This window comes from Pecten maximus, chromosome 2, assembly GCF_902652985.1.
Source record: "Pecten maximus chromosome 2, xPecMax1.1, whole genome shotgun sequence".
Taxonomy (NCBI): domain Eukaryota; kingdom Metazoa; phylum Mollusca; class Bivalvia; order Pectinida; family Pectinidae; genus Pecten; species Pecten maximus.
The window spans coordinates 53,707,908-53,722,769 of NC_047016.1; positions in this window are offsets into that span (position 1 = coordinate 53,707,908).

Below are 14,862 nucleotides of genomic sequence, written 5' to 3' on the forward strand. Positions count from 1 at the left end.
ATATATTTTACAAGATATTTCAAAGATTGTATCAGCATATGGTCTAAAATATTGATCCATGAATAAATGACAACTGTGTGTCTTTGTCATAATTTTCAACAGTTAAAACGTACACATACGGGTACCTGATCAGACACTCGTACATAGTACCTAAACAATTGCCATGAAATATCCCGTCTAATAGTGTTATTGCAGGGCACGTTCGGCTGCTATTAGGCCGAACGTGCCTCTATTTTAAAGGCCGAACTAGCCTCGTTCTCTCCAAATGAAGCTTAGCCTATGAGATATTTATCATATTTTCAATATTTATAATGAAATGTTTTATATATTTTACAAGATATTTCAAAGATTGTATCAGCATATGGTCTAAAATATTGATCCATGAATAAATGACAACTGTGTGTCTTTGTCATAATTTTCAACAGTTAAAACGTACACATACGGGTACCTGATCAGACACTCGTACATAGTACCTAAACACTATATAGGTCACCAAGCCATGGTTTTATTAACATAACTTCAAACAAGACAACGGGAACTTATACCAATATACAATAATTCATTTGATTCCTATTCTATGTTAACGTACAAATGTACGATCGCCTAATATTAACAATCATTCACTTTAATTTTTCCACAAGAAAACGTTATTTGATGAAAGGAAACAATTTGGCTCGAGAATGTTCGTTTCTTGTAATGCTCCATTTTGGGAAACCTCGAATTATTTTTTCGGGGGAAATTTATAAAACTAGAGCCAGGTCATAGCTATTGGATGTTGATTTTTTTTTTATTACAGAAGTTCAGATCCTAATCGTATTGGGATGAATGATGTACCCAATGCCACCATTAGAGGGCTCCTTTTATCTTAAAGGGATGTCGGACGATTTGTTTCAATGCTACTTGAGATACTGGTACTGGTGTCTCTTAGAAGGTAAATTTGAAATGCTTTTATCAGCAAAAGTACCGTTAAAACACTCAACTGGCACGTAAACTATCTTTTATTTCTGAAGTCTTACTTGACAGAAAAAAATGTCGTGATGTATCTACGAGTTCCTTCCCTTGATACATTATTATAGAGGACGAATTACATTTCATTCTTGTAACGCCAATTTTACAATCAATCCAGGAAACGTTACATTGATAGATATTAAAGAACACGACTATCGTTGTTTAAGTTAGTCAAATTACTAGTACTAGCAATTGAGAATTAAGAGAAGACATTCAATAATCTGTCTAAATTTCTAAACTAAGATGTGTCCAAATTGTCCAGCCTCCATGATATATCTATAACCTACTCAATTAGTATTAAACTGATGGTTATGATTTTGTCTTTTCAACAGAAAACCCGGGCAATTTAATCCGACACGTCACAATTACTAAGCTGTTGGCAGTCCGGAGTTCCGATGCCTGTTGTACCAGGAACACAGGCTAAACATGTCAAATAACCCAATACGCCACACATTCTGCTGTTCGTGCTTGACCGTGTAGACGAAGGTTACCATAACTTTCCTTGCCCCATATGTGAAATGACCTCTGTGATACCGCAGGTCAAAGACAGAGAAGTGTCGGTTAAGATGACCTCTGAACTCAAGGCCAAAGACGGAGAAGTGTCGGTTAAGATGACCTCTGACCTCAGGCCAAAGACGGAGAAGTGTCGGTTAAAATGACCTCTGACCTCAGGCCAAAGACGGAGAGGTGTCGGTTAAGATGACCTCTGTACCTCAGGCCAAAGACGGAGAGGTGTCGGTTAAGATGACCTCTGACCTCAGGCCAAAGACGGAGAAGTGTCGGTTAAGATGACCTCTGACCTCAGGCCAAAGACGGAGAAGTGTCGGTTAAAATGACCTCTGACCTCAGGCCAAAGACGGAGAAGTGTCGGTTAAAATGAACTCTGACCTCAGGCCAAAGACAGGGAAGTGTCGGTTAAGATGACCTCTGACCTCAGGCCAAAGACGGAGAAGTGTCGGTTAAAATGACCTCTGACCGCAGGTCAAAGACGGAGAAGTGTCGGTTAAGATGAACTCTGACCTCAGGCCAAAGACGGAGAAGTGTCGGTTAAAATGACCTCTGACCGCAGGTCAAAGACGGAGAAGTGTCGGTTAAGATGACCTCTGACCGCAGGTCAAAGACGGAGAAGTGTCGGTTAAGATGAACTCTGACCTCAGGCCAAAGACGGAGAAGTGTCGGTTAAAATGACCTCTGACAGCAGGTCAAATATGGAGAAGTGTAGCCTCTACCCCTGTTATAATTGGAGTAGGGTCTGCTAAGAGTACTAACCAGATGAAGACGTCTGTAGTTTAAATGGGTAAAGGGTATTTAAATAGGGTATCAATGTGGATAGAGGGATTTCAATAACATTAATCTTTCGCCAAGAAGTTTACAGCATTAGATCAAACCTTAAAGTCATTGAAAACGATCTATAAAATCAACATCATATACACAATAGGTATTTTGAATTATATCAAGGGCTATTTAAGACTTTAGAATAGGTAATTGATAATTTGATTTGTTTGAATCGCTTAGTTTCGTGTATATTTGGTTTGTTTTTGTTTAACAGCCAGGGTCATTTAAGGACGTGCCAGGTTTTAAAGGTGGATGAAAGCCAGCGTACCCGGAGAAAAACCACCGGCCTACGGTCAGTTCCTGACAACTGCCCCACGTAGGTTTCGAACTCACAACACAGAGGTGGAGGGCTAGTGATAAAGTGTCGGGACATCTTAACCACTCGGCCACCGCGGCCCCATTTCGTGTATATATTAACTGACCTTTCGATAAGTAGATACACATAAAGGTGTTAGGGTTGGATCGTGAAAGTGTAAGGGTGAGGTTGAGGGTGAGGGTGAGGGTGAGGCTGACGGTATGGGTGATGATGAGGTAAGGGCGAAGGTGTGGGTGAGGTTGAGGGTGTTGCCGAGGATGAGAGTGAGGGTGAGGTTGACGGTATGAGTGAGGTTGAGAATGAGGTTGAGGTTGAGGATGAGGTTGAGGGTGAGGTTGAGGGTGAGGCTATGGTGTGTGCGAGGATGTGGGTGAGGATGAGTGAGGTTGAGAGTGAGGTTGAGGGTGAGGGTGAGGTTGAGGATGAGAGTGAGGGTGAGGTTGAGGGTGAGGATGAGGGTGTGGGTGAGATTGAGGATGACAGTGAGGCTGAGTTTGATAATGAGAGTGAGGTTGAGGGTGAGAATGAGAGTGAGGTTGAGGGTGAGGCTGACGATATAAGTGATGGTGAGGTTAGGGTGTAGGCGAGGGTGTGGATGAGGATGAGAGTGAGGCTGAGGGTGATAATGAGAGTGAGGTTGAGGGTGAGAATGAGGTTGAGGTTGAGGATGAGGCTGACGATATGAGTGATGGTGAGGTTAGGGTATGTTAGTTGAAGTTGAGGTAAGGTTGAGGGTTAGAATGAATTTGAGGGTGAAGCTAAGGTTAGCTTGAGGACGAGGCTGAAAGTGAGATTGAGGGTGAGGATGAGGGATGATGGTGATGTAAGGGTGAGGAAAGGGCGATGTAAGGATGAGGAAAGGGTGATGTAAAACCAAATTTAGAACATTTCGCATGCGATTTACATGTACACAAACTCATTTTTGTTAGCTCACCAATACCGAAGGTCCGGTGAGCTTATGCCATGGCGCGGCGTCCGTTGTCCGTCAACATTTGCTTTCAATCGCTACTAGTCATAAAATAATTAATGGATTTTAACCAAATATGGTCAGAAAGGTCATTGGGGGAGGGGTTAAGATTTTGCATAAATAGTGACTCTCACCCCCAAGGGACCAAAGGGATGGGACCCATTAGGTGAAATAGGGGTAATTCCTTTAAGTCGCTACAAGTCATAAAGTTATTGATGAATTTAAACCCAATTTGGTCAGAAAAATCTTTGGGAGAAGGTAAACAGATCTTGCATAAACGGTGACTGACTTTCACACTCTTAGAGAGTCTTGAAATTATTTCTTTAAAGCAGCTAAGATCCCCACACTATAACCATGTATAGTATTGCTAGAGATCGACTAATAAAGCTAGTAACAAAATGAACATGAACATTATTTTGACGTTTGGTCAAACCCAACCAGGTGAGCGATGCAGGCCCTATGGACCTTTTGTGCTACTTCTTATCAGCTTACACTATCAATATTATTACAAGTAGGGGTGTTTATGTCTATGTTAATTGATATACAATCAATATATATATATATGTATGATTCATGTACAAGAACAATATCTGGCGCATGGAATGCACGTGTAGGGATAAAACACTAAATGCTTCATTCTTAAGTATAAATTTAGCGTATTTCGTGTTATATATAGTTAATCCTTTTCCTTCACCACCAACACCGCAATTAATTATCACACAATCAGGCTTGTTGATTTAAACAAAGGGACAAAGATTGGGTGAACCTCCTGAGTACAAGGTGGCTTTAAAACATAGTTGTCGCGAGTTTTTAAGTGGGCGTCTGGCCCTACAGACATATATATTGTAGACACGGCGGGATACTTACCATTGGCATAGCGGAACATGTGGCCTGGCTTGGTAACATTCCCTATGGTAGTTGCGGACTGTATGATTCATACATTTTGAAGGCTGGCTGGGGAAGTGCGCTTTCTGCTTTATCAATAATTGTGGAAGTAAAGAGCGATCATGACTGTTATCATTTAAGAATTTACTTAGTAGTTGATTGGCACAATATATTATTGTTATACCATTCAATTATATATATCCCTTTAAACAAACTAATGGAAATGTAGATTATCAAACCACATGTATTCTGACGTTCTCGGCGGTTATTGATAACATTGTGATATAGTTATGTTTGAATATCTGCGGGTTGTCTGTCGTTAGAGATAACTGGAATTTTATTAATATTTTATTCCCCGTCAAGGTTCTAGGGTTTTCTGGAATAATATTAACATTCCAATACCAGCGGGTAAACTGTCGCTCGTAAGGATTATCTGGAAGTTTACTATCCGCGGGAAATCATCGTAAGGATTATCTGGAAGTTTACTACCCGCGGGAAATCATCGTTAGGATTATCTGGAAGTTTACTATCCGCGGGAAATCATCGTTAGGATTATCTGGAAGTTTACTACCCGCGGGAAATCATCGTTAGGATTATCTGGAAGTTTACTATCCGCGGGAAATCATCGTTAGGATTATCTGGAAGTTTACTACCCGCGGGAAATCATCGTTAGGATTATCTGGAAGTTTACTATCCTCGGGAAATCATCGTTAGGATTATCTGGAAGTTTACTACCCACGGGAAATCATCGTTAGGATTATCTGGAAGTTTACTACCCGCGGGAAATCATCGTTAGGATTATCTGGAAGTTTACTACCCGCGGGAAATCATCGTTAGGATTATCTGGAAGTTTACTACCCTCGGGAAATCATCGTTAGGATTATCTTGAAGTTTACTATCCTCGGGAAATCATCGTTAGGATTATCTTGAAGTTTACTATACTCGGGAAATCATCGTTAGGATTATCTTGAAGTTTACTATCCTCGGGAAATCATCGTTAGGATTATCTTGAAATTTACTACCCTCGGGAAATCATCGTTAGGATTATCTTAAAGTTTACTATCCTCGGGAAATCATCGTTAGGATTATCTTGAAGTTTACTATCCTCGGGAAATCATCGTTAGGATTATCTTGAAGTTTACTACCCGCGGGAAATCATCGTTATGATTATCTGGAAGTTTACTACCCTCGGGAAATCATCGTTAGGATTATCTGGAAGTTTACTATCCTCGGGAAATCATCGTTAGGATTATCTTGAAGTTTACTACCCTCGGGAAATCATCGTTAGGATTATCTTGAAGTTTACTACCCGCGGGAAATCGTCGTTAGGGTTATCTCGAATTATCTTCATGTTTGACTACCACGGGAAAATCCATCGTTATGTTTATCTGCAGTTAAATTCACATTTTAATACCCGCGGGTTATCTGTAATTGAATATATGGTATAATATTTCAGTAGAACACTACGGTATATCGTGTTTTTTATGTTGGTAACAAAGTTCACCAATATTTTTATGGATCTCTGTTTTATTTAGATACATATATTCCATTGAAAAATAATTGTGTCATATTCCTTAAAATAGCGAAGTACGAAAATGATAAATGAGCATTAAAACTATGCAAACTTTAAACGTTTGTGTGACTAGCAAATACCGCCGTTTGATCTGAAAAAAAACATTTGGAATGAAAAACCAGTGATATTGCATGTACAGGCCCTTCTGAAGTACAGTATTTGTGACAAGAAAACAATTGAACACAAGAGAAAGCAAAATGTAGGAAGACAGTAAGTAACACACATGTCAGAAATATCAAAGTAACAGACGATCAGCCAAAACACAAACCCAAGAAGCCCCTTAACAAAAAGCGCTTTGTGGTTAAGTCAAAGTGCAAACTGGTATTTGGTCTGTACATCAGTATAACACGTTACTATAACCTTCACTAGTAGAGAAGACAGACATGTTACTGTAACCTTCACTAGTAGGGAAGGCAGACATGTTACTGTAACCTTCACTAGTAGAGAAGACAGACATGTTGCTGTAACCTTCACTAGTAGGGAAGGCAGACATGTTACTGTAACCTTCACTAGTAGGGAAGACAGACATATTACTGTAACCTTCACTAGTAGGGAAGGCCGACATGTTACTGTAAACTTCACTAGTAGGGAAGACAGACATGTTACTGTAACCTTCACTAATAGGGAAGGCAGACATGTTACTGTAACCTTCACTAGTAGAGAAGACAGACATATCACTGTAACCTTCACTAGTAGGGAAAGCAGACATGTTTCTGTAACCTTCTCTAGTAGAGAAGACAGACATATCACTGTAACCTTCACTAGTAGAGAAGACAGACATGTTACTGTAACCTTCTCTAGTAGGGAAGGCAGACATGTTACTGTAACCCTCACTAGTAGGGAAGACAGACATGTTACTGTAACCTTCACTAGTAGGGAAGACAGACATATCACTGTAACCTTCACTAGTAGGGAAGTCAGACATGTTTCTGTAACCTTCACTAGTAGGGAAGACAGACATGTTACCGTAACCTTCACTAGTAGGGAAGACAGACATGTTACTGTAACCTTCACTAGTAGGGAAGGCAGACATGTTACTGTAACCTTCACTAGTAGGGAAGGCTAACATGTTGCTGTAACCTTCACTAGTGGGGAAGACAGACATTTTACTGTAACCGTCACTAGTAGGGAAGTCAGACATCTTATTGTAACCTTCACCAGTAGGGAAGACAGACATGTTACTGTAACCTTCACTAGTAGGGAAGGCAGACATGTTACTGTAACCTTCACTAGTAGGGAAGACAGACATGTTACTGTAACCTTAACTAGTAGGGAAGGCAGACATGTTACTGTAAACTTCACTAGTAGGGAAGACAGACATGTTACTGTAACCTTCACTAGTAGGGAAGACAGACATGTTACTGTAACCTTCACTAGTAGGGAAGGCCGACATGTTACTGTAAACTTCACTAGTAGGGAAGACAGACATGTTACTGTAACCTTCACTAGTAGGGAAGACAGACATGTTACTGTAACCTTCACTAGTAGGGAAGACAGACATGTTACTGTAACCTTAACTAGTAGGGAAGGCAGACATGTTACTGTAACCGTCACTAGTAGGGAAGTCAGACATCTTACTGTAACCTACACTAGTAGGGAAGTCAGACATCTTACTGTAACCTACACTAGTAGGGAAGACAGACATGTTACTGTAACCTTCACTAGTAGGGAAGACAGACATGTTACTGTAACCTTCACTAGTAGGGGAAGGCAGACATGTTACTGTAACCTTAACTAGTAGAGAAGACAGACATGTTACTGTAACCTTCACTAGTAGGGAAGAAAGACATGTTACTGTAACCTTCACTAATAGGGAAAGCAGACATGTTACTGTAACCTTCATTAGTAGAGAAGACAGACATGTTACTGTAACCTTCACTAGTAGAGAAGACAGACATGTTACTGTAACCTTCACTAGTAGGGAAAGCAGACATGTTACTGTAACCTTCACTAGTAGGGAAGACAGACATGTTACTGTAACCTTCACTAGTAGGGAAGGCCGACATGTTACTGTAACCTTAACTAGTAGGGAGGGCAGACATGTTACTGTAACCTTCACTAGTAGGGAAGGCAGACATGTTACTGTAACCTTCACTAGTAGAGAAGACCGACATGTTACTGTAACCTTCACTAGTAGGGAAGGCAGACATGTTACTGTAACCTTCATTAGTCAAGAAGACAGACATGTTACTGTAACCTTCTCTAGTAGGGAAGACAGACATATTACTGTAAACTTCACTAGTACGGAGGACAGACATGTTACTGTAACCCTCATTAGTAGGGAAGACAGACATGTTACTGTAAACTTCACTAGTAGGGAAGGCAGACATGTTACTGTAACCTTCACTAGTAGAGAAGACAGACATGTTACTGTAACCTTCACTAGTAGGGAAGACAGACATGTTACTGTAACCTTCACTAGTAGGGAAGACAGACATGTTACTGTAACCTTCACTAGTAGAGAAGACAGACATGTTACTGTAACCTTCACTAGTAGGGAGGGCAGACATGTTACTGTAAACTTCATTAGTAGAGAAGACCGACATGTTACTGTAACCTTCACTAGTAGGGAAGGCCGACATGTTACTGTAAACTTCATTAGTAGAGAAGACCGACATGTTACTGTAACCTTCACTAGTAGGGAGGGCAGACATGTTACTGTAACCTTCACTAGTAGGGAAGGCAGACATGTTACTGTAACCTTCATTAGTCAAGAAGACAGACATGTTACTGTAACCTTCACTAGTAGAGAAGACCGACATGTTACTGTAACCTTCACTAGTAGGGAAGGCAGACATGTTACTGTAACCTTCATTAGTCAAGAAGACAGACATGTTACTGTAACCTTCTCTAGTAGGGAAGACAGACATATTACTGTAAACTTCACTAGTACGGAGGACAGACATGTTACTGTAACCCTCAATAGTAGGGAAGACAGACATGTTACTGTAAACTTCACTAGTAGGGAAGGCAGACATGTTACTGTAACCTTCACTAGTAGAGAAGACAGACATGTTACTGTAACCTTCACTAGTAGGGAAGACAGACATGTTACTGTAACCTTCACTAGTAGGGAAGACAGACATGTTACTGTAACCTTCACTAGTAGGGAGGGCAGACATGTTACTGTAACCCTCATTAGTAGGGAAGACAGACATGTTACTGTAACCTTCACTAGTAGGGAAGACAGACATCTTACTGTAACCTTCACTAGTAGGGAAGGCAGACATGTTACTGTAACCTTCACTAGTAGGGAGGACAGACATGTTACTGTAACCTTAACTAGTAGAGAAGGCAGACATGTTACTGTAACCTTCACTAGTAGGGAAGGCAGACATGTTACTGTAACCTTCACTAGTAGAGAAGACAGACATGTTACTGTAACCTTCACTAGTAGAGAAGACAGACATATCACTGTAACCTTCACTAGTAGGGAAGGCCGACATGTTACTGTAAACTTCATTAGTCAAGAAGACAGACATGTTACTGTAACCTTCTCTAGTAGGGAAGACAGACATATTACTGTAAACTTCACTAGTACGGAGGACAGACATGTTACTGTAACCCTCATAAGTAGGGAAGACAGACATGTTACTGTAAACTTCACTAGTAGGGAAGGCAGACATGTTACTGTAACCTTCACTAGTAGAGAAGACAGACATGTTACTGTAACCTTCACTAGTATGGAAGACAGACATGTTACTGTAACCTTCACTAGTAGGGAAGACAGACATGTTACTGTAACCTTCACTAGTAGGGAGGGCAGACATGTTACTGTAACCCTCATTAGTAGGGAAGACAGACATGTTACTGTAACCTTCACTAGTAGGGAAGACAGACATCTTACTGTAACCTTCACTAGTAGGGAGGGCAGACATGTTACTGTAACCTTCACTAGTAGGGAGGACAGACATGTTACTGTAACCTTCACTAGTAGGGAAGACAGACATGTTACTGTAACCTCCACTAGTAGGGAAGACAGACATCTTACTGTAACCTTCACTAGTAGGGAAGACAGACATGTTACTGTAACCTTCACTAGTAGGGAAGACAGACATGTTACTGTAACCGTCACTAGTAGGGAAGGCAGACATCTTACTGTAACCTTCACTAGTAGGGAAGGCAGACATGTTACTGTAACCTTCACTAGTAGGGAAGGCAGACATGTTACTGTAAACTTCATTAGTAGAGAAGACCGACATGTTACTGTAACCTTCACTAGTAGGGAGGGCAGACATGTTACTGTAACCTTCACTAGTAGAGAAGACCGACATGTTACTGTAACCTTCACTAGTAGGGAAGGCAGACATGTTACTGTAACCTTCATTAGTCAAGAAGACAGACATGTTGCTGTAACCTTCTCTAGTAGGGAAGACAGACATATTACTGTAAACTTCACTAGTACGGAGGACAGACATGTTACTGTAACCCTCATTAGTAGGGAAGACAGACATGTTACTGTAAACTTCACTAGTAGGGAAGGCAGACATGTTACTGTAACCTTCACTAGTAGAGAAGACAGACATGTTACTGTAACCTTCACTAGTAGGGAAGACAGACATGTTACTGTAACCTTCACTAGTAGGGAAGACAGACATGTTACTGTAACCTTCACTAGTAGGGAGGGCAGACATGTTACTGTAACCCTCATTAGTAGGGAAGACAGACATGTTACTGTAACCTTCACTAGTAGGGAAGACAGACATCTTACTGTAACCTTCACTAGTAGGGAGGGCAGACATGTTACTGTAACCTTCACTAGTAGGGAGGACAGACATGTTACTGTAACCTTAACTAGTAGAGAAGGCAGACATGTTACTGTAACCTTCACTAGTAGGGAAGGCAGACATGTTACTGTAACCTTCACTAGTAGAGAAGACAGACATGTTACTGTAACCTTCACTAGTAGAGAAGACAGACATATCACTGTAACCTTCACTAGTAGGGAAGGCCGACATGTTACTGTAAACTTCATTAGTCAAGAAGACAGACATGTTACTGTAACTTTCTCTAGTAGGGAAGAGAGACATATTACTGTAAACTTCACTAGTACGGAGGACAGACATGTTACTGTAACCCTCATTAGTAGGGAAGACAGACATGTTACTGTAAACTTCACTAGTAGGGAAGGCAGACATGTTACTGTAACCTTCACTAGTAGAGAAGACAGACATGTTACTGTAACCTTCACTAGTAGGGAAGACAGACATGTTACTGTAACCTTCACTAGTAGGGAAGACAGACATGTTACTGTAACCTTTACTAGTAGGGAGGGCAGACATGTTACTGTAACCCTCATTAGTAGGGAAGACAGACATGTTACTGTAACCTTCACTAGTAGGGAAGACAGACATCTTACTGTAACCTTCACTAGTAGGGAGGGCAGACATGTTACTGTAACCTTCACTAGTAGGGAGGACAGACATGTTACTGTAACCTTAACTAGTAGAGAAGGCAGACATGTTACTGTAACCTTCACTAGTAGGGAAGGCAGACATGTTACTGTAACCTTCACTAGTAGAGAAGACAGACATATCACTGTAACCTTCACTAGTAGGGAAAGCAGACATGTTACTGTAACCTTCACTAGTAGGGAAGACAGACATGTTACTGTAACCTTCACAAGTTGGGAAGACAGACATGTTACTGTAACCTTCACTAGTAGTGAAGACAGACATGTTACTGTAACCTTCACTAGTAGGGAAGGCAGACATGTTACTGTAAACTTAACTAGTGGGGAAGGCAGACATGTTACTGTAACCTTCACTAGTATAGGGAAGACAGACATGTTACTGTAACCCTCACTAGTAGGGAAGGCAGACATGTTACTGTAAACTTAACTAGTAGGGAAGGCCGACATGTTACTGTAACCTTCACTAGTAGGGAAGACAGACATGTTACTGTAACCTTCACTAGTAGGGAAGACAGACATGTTACTGTAACCTTCACTAGTAGGGAAGAAAGACATGTTACTGTAACCTTCACTAGTCGTGAAGGCAGACATGTTACTGTAACCTTAACTAGTACGGAAGACAGACATGTTACTGTAACCTTCACTAGTATAGGGAAGACAGACATGTTACTGTAACCTTCACTAGTAGTGAAGACAGACATGTTACTGTAACATCCACTAGTAGAGAAGACAGACATGTTACTGTAACCTTAACTAGTAGGGAAGACAGACATGTTACTGTAACCTTCACTAGTCAAGAAGGCAGACATGTTACTGTAACCTTCACTAGTAGGGAAGGAAGACATGTTACTGTAACCTTCACTAGTAGGGAAGGCAGACATGTTACTGTAACCTTCACTAGTAGGGAAGACAGACATGTTACTGTAACCTCCACTAGTAGAGAAGACAGACATGTTTCTGTAACCTTCACTAGTAGGGAAAGCAGACATGTTACTGTAACCTTCACTAGTAGGGAAGACAGACATCTTACTGTAACCTTCACTAGTAGGGAATACAGACATGTTACTGTAACCTCCACTAGTAGAGAAGACAGACATGTTACTGTAACCTTCAGTAGTAGAGAAGGCAGACATGTTACTGTAACCTTCATTAGTAGAGAAGACAGACATGTTACTGTAACCTTCAGTAGTAGAGAAGGCAGACATGTTACTGTAACCTTCATTAGTAGAGAAGACAGACATGTTACTGTAACCTTAACTAGTAGAGAAAACAGACATGTTGCTGTAACCTTCACTAGTTGGGACGACAGACATGTTACTGTAACCTTCACTAGTAGGGGAGACAGACATGTTACTGTAACCCTCATTAGTAGGGAAGACAGACATGTTACTGTAAACTTCACTAGTAGGGAAGGCAGACATGTTACTGTAACCTTCACTAGTAGGGAAGACAGACATGTTACTGTAACCTTCACTAGTAGGGAAGACAGACATGTTACTGTAACCTTCACTAGTAGGGAGGGCAGACATGTTACTGTAACCCTCATTAGTAGGGAAGACAGACATGTTACTGTAACCTTCACTAGTAGGGAAGACAGACATCTTACTGTAACCTTCACTAGTAGGGAGGGCAGACATGTTACTGTAACCTTCACTAGTAGGGAGGACAGACATGTTACTGTAACCTTAACTAGTAGAGAAGGCAGACATGTTACTGTAACCTTCACTAGTAGGGAAGGCAGACATGTTACTGTAACCTTCACTAGTAGAGAAGACAGACATGTTACTGTAACCTTCACTAGTAGAGAAGACAGACATATCACTGTAACCTTCACTAGTAGGGAAGGCCGACATGTTACTGTAAACTTCATTAGTCAAGAAGACAGACATGTTACTGTAACTTTCTCTAGTAGGGAAGAGAGACATATTACTGTAAACTTCACTAGTACGGAGGACAGACATGTTACTGTAACCCTCATTAGTAGGGAAGACAGACATGTTACTGTAACCTTCACTAGTAGGGAAGGCAGACATGTTACTGTAACCTTCACTAGTAGAGAAGACAGACATGTTACTGTAACCTTCACTAGTAGGGAAGACAGACATGTTACTGTAACCTTCACTAGTAGGGAAGACAGACATGTTACTGTAACCTTTACTAGTAGGGAGGGCAGACATGTTACTGTAACCCTCATTAGTAGGGAAGACAGACATGTTACTGTAACCTTCACTAGTAGGGAAGACAGACATCTTACTGTAACCTTCACTAGTAGGGAGGGCAGACATGTTACTGTAACCTTCACTAGTAGGGAGGACAGACATGTTACTGTAACCTTAACTAGTAGAGAAGGCAGACATGTTACTGTAACCTTCACTAGTAGGGAAGGCAGACATGTTACTGTAACCTTCACTAGTAGAGAAGACAGACATATCACTGTAACCTTCACTAGTAGGGAAAGCAGACATGTTACTGTAACCTTCACTAGTAGGGAAGACAGACATGTTACTGTAACCTTCACAAGTTGGGAAGACAGACATGTTACTGTAACCTTCACTAGTAGTGAAGACAGACATGTTACTGTAACCTTCACTAGTAGGGAAGGCAGACATGTTACTGTAAACTTAACTAGTGGGGAAGGCAGACATGTTACTGTAACCTTCACTAGTATAGGGAAGACAGACATGTTACTGTAACCCTCACTAGTAGGGAAGGCAGACATGTTACTGTAAACTTAACTAGTAGGGAAGGCCGACATGTTACTGTAACCTTCACTAGTAGGGAAGACAGACATGTTACTGTAACCTTCACTAGTAGGGAAGACAGACATGTTACTGTAACCTTCACTAGTAGGGAAGAAAGACATGTTACTGTAACCTTCACTAGTCGTGAAGGCAGACATGTTACTGTAACCTTAACTAGTACGGAAGACAGACATGTTACTGTAACCTTCACTAGTATAGGGAAGACAGACATGTTACTGTAACCTTCACTAGTAGTGAAGACAGACATGTTACTGTAACATCCACTAGTAGAGAAGACAGACATGTTACTGTAACCTTAACTAGTAGGGAAGACAGACATGTTACTGTAACCTTCACTAGTCAAGAAGGCAGACATGTTACTGTAACCTTCACTAGTAGGGAAGGAAGACATGTTACTGTAACCTTCACTAGTAGGGAAGGCAGACATGTTACTGTAACCTTCACTAGTAGGGAAGACAGACATGTTACTGTAACCTCCACTAGTAGAGAAGACAGACATGTTTCTGTAACCTTCACTAGTAGGGAAAGCAGACATGTTACTGTAACCTTCACTAGTAGGGAAGACAGACATCTTACTGTAACCTTCACTAGTAGGGAATACAG